Source organism: Chenopodium quinoa, unplaced genomic scaffold, assembly GCF_001683475.1.
Source record: "Chenopodium quinoa cultivar QQ74 unplaced genomic scaffold, ASM168347v1, whole genome shotgun sequence".
Classification (NCBI taxonomy): Eukaryota; Viridiplantae; Streptophyta; class Magnoliopsida; order Caryophyllales; family Amaranthaceae; genus Chenopodium; species Chenopodium quinoa.
The window spans coordinates 513,897-522,671 of record NW_018742966.1 but is presented as its reverse complement, the minus strand read 5'-3'; positions in this window follow the sequence as shown (position 1 = coordinate 522,671).

Below are 8,775 nucleotides of genomic sequence, written 5' to 3'. Positions count from 1 at the left end.
ACTATTTGTGACCCATTGTACACGCAAAGAGTTAATAGTCGGTGGGATCCATTTCCTTTTCTTTTCCTGTATTATTTTTACTCGAACCTTCATTATTTGTTTTATTTTTCACCTTTACCCCTTTTTTCAAATAAAGTTAATGTTACAGGAATATTTTTTTTTTTTTTTTTTTTACCACACTAGACCAAGGGCCTGTTCTCAATGACTGAGTTGAACTGAACTGAAATGAATATTTTATAAGAGAAGGAAATTAGGAACTGAACTGAACTGAATTTCAACGTATGAGAATAGGCTCCAATTCAATCAATTTTATGGTTGAAATTCACAATCGATTTGTATACTTTATCAACAACTGTAATTTCTTTGATCTGTTTTGTTTTACGTATAGGTAGAAGGGACCGTATATGATACGTTCGTATATAGTAAATGTGAGAGTAAAGTAGTGATCTCTATACAATATTAATAATTTATAGTATGGGACAAACAGAAATGAAAAGGGTATGGTTTTTTTTTTCTTTATTTGCTTTTATTAAATTAATTAATATTATATTGGTGAGGTGGGGTCGGAGTGGAGGGGTCACCAAATTTGGTTGTTTACTCAAATTTGAAGGAAGGGTCTATTTGAAATTGTACATAATTATAATTCCTGTGCTTCACTTTCAGGCTCTTTTACCTTTAGCTTTGGTCTTTTATGTGAACCTATCATCAAGGGTTGTTGCGCATAAAGTTTGCATAAGGTGTTTGCTTGTTAACGGCTACATTCCCCTGTTTTTTCTCTACCTTTTATTCTTTGAAGGTGATATTATTATAAACCTATCTACATGCTAAATATCTCAACTAATTAAGTTGGGTTAGATAATTGTTTTGAAGGTAATTTACTCTAATTAATTGGTTTGAGTCCTAATTAAGAGTCTCCGCTACTCTTTCTAATGATGGAAATTCGACTATAATTAGGAATTGCACCAAAATTAAACTTACCAAATGTGTCAAAAACTTGAATTACATATGCAGTTTTTTGATGAATTTTGTCGAAAAGGCTTTTACTTTAATGAGTAAAACACACAAACTATGTGCGATACTTTGAAGCACAAGTGATGGCTTCAAGTAATTACTCAAAGTCAATTTAATTATATTTCACTAAATGCACTAAGATTACAATTTAAAGCGAGTTAGAAACTTGCTGAGACTAATCAAACCTTTTAGGCATGTATTACAAATTTAAGCATTGATATAGCCGAACTTCATTAAGAAATGTTTGTCTAATTATAGGAGTTTCACCGATCTACATACATACCTAGTTCCTTTGTGTAACCTTTTTATTTTCACTCTCTAGAAGAAATATGGCCGTTCTATTTCATATTACTCCGTATCTCTTTATTGATTAAGTTCCTAAATCAAACTTATCTGAATCTATTTGTCATCATACGAACATAGATATCGTTGTAAACTAAATTGAACTTAATAATCGCTAATCACCTTGAATAGAAATTCTACTGAGCAGTGTTTTGTTATTAGTTTATGTGGATAATTGGCGAGCCACTAGTAACAAGACCTTCTTCAGAGAATCGAGCTAATGTAAACCCTTTTCCAATCCACATCTAGTGAATGTTCGCATTGTTTTCCTTATCATTCATGTAACCACAATATATAGTTACGTTGAGCATTGTTAACTTTCGAAACTTATCTTAACGTTACTTATTTTTAGAATATGAGATAATGATTAACCATGAATAGTTACAGACTGTCGTCTTCTTTTAAGACAATAACTCCGTTTTACCTTCCTTGTTTGACCTCAAAATTATCGTTGATTTGCAACAAAATCCGCAACTTGATTTGCCTCACGGTTATACATACTAGAGGTTGTTGATATCATAATATTGCACCAGGAATACTTTGCCTTAACATGCAAACTATAGACTCATAGCAGCACTGCATAAATTAAAAACTACACATAACTTCATCACACCACTGCACTCTTCCATCAACTCTGAAATTTATTGTAAGGAAATCGATCAGTAAATGTTCTTGTGTTACAAGTTACAACTTTCATGAATTTGAGTAAGCTTAGCTATTAGTAGTCTGATTATATATTCATACACCTCGTACTTAGGAGGGTCCACATTAATCAGGAAAAAATTAAGAATATCTTGGAAATTGAAGCTTAGTATATTTATGAATATTAGAACTGGTTGAACAATCATTGCATTTTTTTTTGGGGTTAAATAATCTAATTTGGTGATGTTCAATTTTTTTTCACCAAATTTTTTGAAAGCTATATACTTGTCTTTTTGTTATGGCTGAGTAAGTTGATTAAATTTGTGACGTAAGAAAGAGGTATAAATACAGAGTTAGTGGTTTTGGTTTATTCAGAAATTGGAGTTGTATATTATTGGCAGGAAAAACTAATCAATTTTACTCTCTTATTTAAGAAATTATTAAACCATTTTTATGTGAAGAAAGCAATGTTTCACCTAACTTTCTGACATTTATTTCTCAGACTTGGTAGTTTATCAATAATCTTGCCCCTGTCAACAAATTTAATTGCTTCTTGCCTGTCAGAATCCTTATTATTTCTGATTTATTTTTTTTATTTTAATTTCCAGTGTATGTATAATCCCTTTTACAGAAGGAATTCGACTTCAGATCTTGTGTGTAATACGGCTTGATTAGACTTTAACCAACTAAGGTAGTTGGAATTTACCAGAGATTAGTGAGCTTGGTTGACCTACATTGTTTTTAACAGTATATATTGTATTGATTTGTTAGAGATTATTATTGTTTTAGTATTGTCTGAGGAGTAAAAGTTTAATGTATGATTTTTAAAATACAAGGGATGTACAGAAAGTCAATAGATTCAGATGGTTGCATTGTCAAATCTAATTTGTACATTTTGTGCATTATTCTCACTAACTAACTACTTAACTGACATTTAAAGGGTTGAAAAAAATGATTAGAGAGAGGAGGTTATTGTAGTATCAAGTAAGGAATGATAATATATTAATAAATAGTGTTTATCTTGATCACTTGAAATTTAGGTGTACTATATGACCAACTTGTGGTTGTGGATGATCAAGCTCGGCTTAAGGCCAGTTTTAGTCGAGTTTAGACCAAGCCGAGCTCTTATAATTTATGAGATTCTTTAATGAAAAATCAAATTATGGATTGTAGATCAAAAACTAACAGAAAATTTATTGTAAAACAACTTTTTGTACTTATTTTGAAATTGGAAGAACTTTATTATAGTTTGATGTATGCTTTAATTGTGTTTGTTTTTCTACATTCTTTGTTGACTCTTAAAGCGAGTTAAGCTCGTAAGACTTAGCTTGAGTTTGAGTCTTCCTGAAGTTAAGTATATTTGGAATAATTGAGTTTTGATTAAGTAGCTATAAAATATAGAATTGATAATGGGTCATGAACTTGGTAAGTTAATAACAATATGACCTAGTTGAATAACCATGCTTTACTTTCAATTACCATTCATTAAGTGAACTCATCACTCTTCCATTAATTTTTTGTTGGTGGGTGTCAATGTACATTTTGGTTTAATTCATTCAAAATGATTAGCTAGATTGATTCTATTGTAGTAATTTCTCAAGTTGTTTACTTATTTATTTTTTAGGGATTTTACTCGATCGATCATAGGCTATCGTACGTGATATGATAAACTTGATCTGAAAGTAGGTTGAATGGCAAATCAAGATTACTTATCTTAGTTTCTTCCAATCTTCCTGACGTTATTATCAATCAATAAATGGCGGAAATGCAATTAGATCATAATCAAGTAATTAAATCTAATAAAGCTAATTATTCAACTATTATAATAGTCATGCAACTACCCTGAGTAAAGACTCTAAGGAGGGACACATATTTTGAGAGATAATATCTAAGAGAGTAGTTATTCCAATGTAAAGGGACTATTATTGTTTTGACCAAATTATATTTGATTATTAATTACAAGTTTATGCAAGACATAACACCATGCTTCATGTGTATGAAGCATTGAACAGATTATCGAGTGTTTAATGTACACCTAATTGTATGTAAGACCGTTTTAATTTAATACATACTCATCCGTAAAGTTATAATGAATTATATATATATATCGTGAGATTTGTCGTCTTATACGAGGATACGAGGTGATGTCGTTGAGAGGGGGTGGTTCTATACTCGTGAATTGTGATGTTGAAGGGGTTTCCTCTTTAGAGAAAACTGCCAAAGACACGAGAATTTCATCATCCTACCTCGGCTCTTAGTGCAGGTAAACATGCACTATATTTAGGTCTAAAGTATTTCATATAACATGCATTTTTGGACCACCTCTTCTTCTTCGTATGACGACATATATATCATGAGTTAGATAAGGTTTTAATGAGATAATATTTGTTTCTTCTTCATACTGTTAGTTAGGTAGAATAACATTATGTTGAACATTGTGTCATTGTTTGCTTGGAAAATTGTAGTTATGGCGTTTCCTTTAACTTTGGCTGACTTCTCGTCGCCTTTTTTTAATTTTTTTTATTATTATTATTATATTTGAATCGACATCTTTTAAAGATAAATCTAATTCATATTCATATTAGACTCATTAAAAGTGAGTGGATAAGAGAATTCTCACTTTAAATAGCTTTGACGTGATTTAATCTTGTAAACTTCAAGTCTATAAGTCTGATCCATCTCACCGGACTGTTAGCTTGTATACTTCTTGTATTTGATTAGAGGCTATACACTTTATATATAAATAATTATAATTTATAAATACGAAGTATTAAAGAGGGTGAAGTCAGAAAATTTGACTAACTATCCGTCGAAAGGTTGTATTGGATATATTGACTTGAATATACAATTATACATCCATATTATTGACTTTTATGACATGTATATGGTGGGAGAAAAAAGAAAAGCAAAATTACTCTTCCAAACTAACAAATTAAGAGCCAACTTGAAAACAATATATATCTATATTTCTTATAGTAATCTCGACTTACTTGTGTTAGTAATCAATCATTAAGATATTATTAATCGTAATTTAATTTTCTAATGGTTAAAGGCGATCAATTCCCTAACATTATGTAGTACTCGCAGTTGTTTAAGGCTTCAAATTTCAGTTAAATATAATAATATTCCTCAAGTAATATCGAATTGAGATTAATTTAATCAATGAGGTATCGTACGGAGTATTATATTTTATGTTTATTTAATGCTAATTGATGTTGACCTAAATAATTTTGAGCTAAGTATTAATTAAATTCTTATTGAGGATCAATAATCAAAATCTATATGGTATCACTGATGACACTATGATCACAGTAAAATCTCATTTATCCTTTTACTCGTTACTTTCTATTCATTTGAAGCTCCATCATATCAACAATAGTTGTAGTCCGAATTTTTGTATATCCTCCGTTTTATAAACTTCTTAATATTTTGACTATAATGTGATTAGAATGCGGTGTAATATTATGAAATGAAGGGTCGAAAGGAATATACGGTGGTAGTTGAATAAGTTGAGACATGAGTATACATTGTAGGAGGTGGATAAGAGACCTCCTTATTAATATCCTAAAATATTATTCTGAAATTTGTTCATTTTAATGCTAATAATACTTGTATAAGAGAATGTTAATACGAAGTAGTTAGTTACTTAGGACCTGTTCTCATTGACTGAACTCAGCTGAACTTAACTGAACTGAACTGAGCTGAAATGAATATTTTATAAGAGAAGGAAATTAAGAGATGAACTGAACTGAGATGAGCTAAGCTGAACTGAAATTCAAGACCCTTAGTTGTATTGTAGTGCAGTGCGTAGGTTATTAATTTTTCCAAAAATGAGTGACGTTCATCTTCAGTCTTGAGTTGGGATATGTACCAAACAAGAGTGCAAAAGCATAATGCATTCACGTGCAACTATATCTGTTACCATCTACAAGTACCGTAATATTCGCCAACTGTGTAACCAACTACTAGTATATTATTTAATTTATACTACTCGTATCACCAATGTATATACTATATACCATATAATAAAGTATTCTACAAATATAAAATGATGAAAAATATATTAAAAAAAAAAAAAAAAAAAACACTGCATTATAAAATAATGAAGTGAGGTAAAATAAAATTATAGGTGTAGTCACATTTTCAGCATGCATGGGATGGTAGTCTCGGTTAAAAATAAAAAAGACAGGTGCTAAATAAAATAAAATTAAAAAAACCAAAAAAAAAATAAAAAAAATAAAAAAAGGTGTAAAAGGCTGACAAAAATGATGTTAAAGTCGTAAGGCATTAACATTGATCACTCAATTTTAAAGGCATTGCTGCCTAACAAAAGTCATGCTATGATTAAAGATTACCTTCAAGTCTTCAACTAATGTCAATTTTCTAAGGTAAAAGTTTTAAAAAGTTTACGGTAAAAATTATATAGGGTTTTCACTGTTGTTTTGATTAAGTAGTTTTAGAAAATGGTACTCAAATACTTTACGTGTCCACTCTTGTTCTTTTAAACAACTAATTTAGAAAAAGCATGATACACACCGTATTCATGGAAAAACATGCAAATCGAAATAGAAGGAAAAAAAAAACATGTTTAATATAAGCAAATAAAAAATCTTATCTAACTTTATTTGTAAATTAAGGTACGGAGTATTTATATAAGACTATAAGTTAATCAATGAAGACATAATGCAATGACATATGGTATAAATAAATGAGCGTAAATATTTGATCAAGTTATTTAAGTAGTATGGAACACGAAGATATAAGATATGATCTTTTTTATTTTTATCTATATACTCATTCATTTTAGATATATAGTACGTGACTATACTCTTTCAAACAAAGTGCAATTTTGTCCAAAAAAAAAAGGTGCAATTGTGATGTAATATGTATGAATGTATGATGATGAATGATGAAATGTTGCAAACAAGTACTCTTCAACACTTAATTTAATTGCAGATAGTATAAGTCATTCTTAAAATTACGAATGATAATTCTTACTTGTATTAACTAAGGGCATGTTCTGATTTACTGTATTGAGCTGAACTAAACTGAATATTTGAGAGAGAGAAATTAAGAATTGAATTGAAGTTGAACTGAACTAAAAATTAGATGAAGAGAACAGACCCTAAAAGTAAAAGTAGCATAATTTATTATAGATTTATCTCAAGTTACGATCATTGCTTATTTTGCTTGGGTATATTAGACAACATAGACACATAGTTACCCCAAAACTGGCCATAAAGCCCACATTCTTATCAGCACTATAATTCCAAATAAATACATGGAACAGTTTTGGGCTTTCGATTAGGCCGAGCTTAATGAGTTAATAGGCTGAACGACATTCTGAGTTTTGGGCTACTAAAATCATATAGGCCTACTAACCTTCTGACACTTTAAGACACCAAGCTCTTTAATCAGGCATTCAAGTATTCAACATGGAGTACATAATTTTTTGGGTAATTTTAAAATAACCACCCAAAAATGTAATCATTTTCGAACTAATCACCCGTTTAATTTTTTATTTTAAATTACCACCCCTTAAATTAAATAAATACTCAGATTACCACCCACTTCAAAAATCCGGTGCATATTCCGTCTGTAGGCCCCACCTAACACTTATTTTGATCTTTTTGACTGATTTTCCTCCCGATTTTCCTCTTTAAAAACGCTCTCTATACTTTAATTTACATTCCCTTCACCAAATTTTACCAAATTTCAAAGAGAAAAATGTGAATTGAAGTTAGGAGAGCGTTTTTAAAGAGAAAAATCGGGGAAAAAATTAGTCAAAAGGGTCAAAATAAGCTTAGGTGGGGCCCATAGACGGATTATCCACCAGTTTTTTGAATTGGGTGGTAATCCAAGCATTTATTTAATTTAAGGGGTGGTAATTTAAAATAAAAAATTAAACGGGTGGTTATTTTGAAAATGGTTACATTTTTTGGTGGTAATTTAAAAATTTTCCTAATTTTTTTGGGTGCAAATGTGCAATATTCAAGATATACGAAGTACTTTGTATTACATTTGTAAATTGTAATGATGTATTAAAGTAGGCTATATCTTTAATCAAGTTTTAATTTAAAAAGTATGTGGAGTTGATATTTTGTAAATAGTACTATCAGAATAACAAATAGTACTATCAAAATAACAAATGATATTGCCTTGAGATATATTATTCTAATATATCTTTAGTCAATGTAGATAAATTAGTTTCCATGTTTTATAGCCTAGTATATTGTTCATAGTTAGCTCTTTCCTTATTGTTAGCTTAATTAGTGCCTTATGTTAAGGCTGTAATTTGTATATTGGCTATGAAGTGAATGCAATACTCACGGAATTATTTCCTTTATGGTATCAGATTTCCTAGGTTAACTTCCGCTAAATCATTACTAGTAATTAGTGGTTAGCTGGTTAATATAGTTGATTGTATTAATTGGTTTTGATTAGTTTGTTGTAAATAGCTGATTGTGTAAAAGGGTTTGGTAAATAATTGTTTGTTGTTAGCTATTTTAGTTTAGGGTTTTTCTATACAGTGAACCTGAGGTATTGACTTTTCCAAGCTGTGCCCACCCATTTTAATAATTTCACGTTGTACCCCCAAGTTACCTTTAGTGTCTACAATGTAACCCTACCTTAATCTTTCCGTTAACTTAAGTTAACATTCCGTTAACTTCAAAATAAATAAATAAATAATAATTAAAAAAAAAACAAAACAAAACCCCAAACACCTCTCTCTCCTCCCTCACAACTACCCACCAGCCACCACTACACCTCCAACCGTGC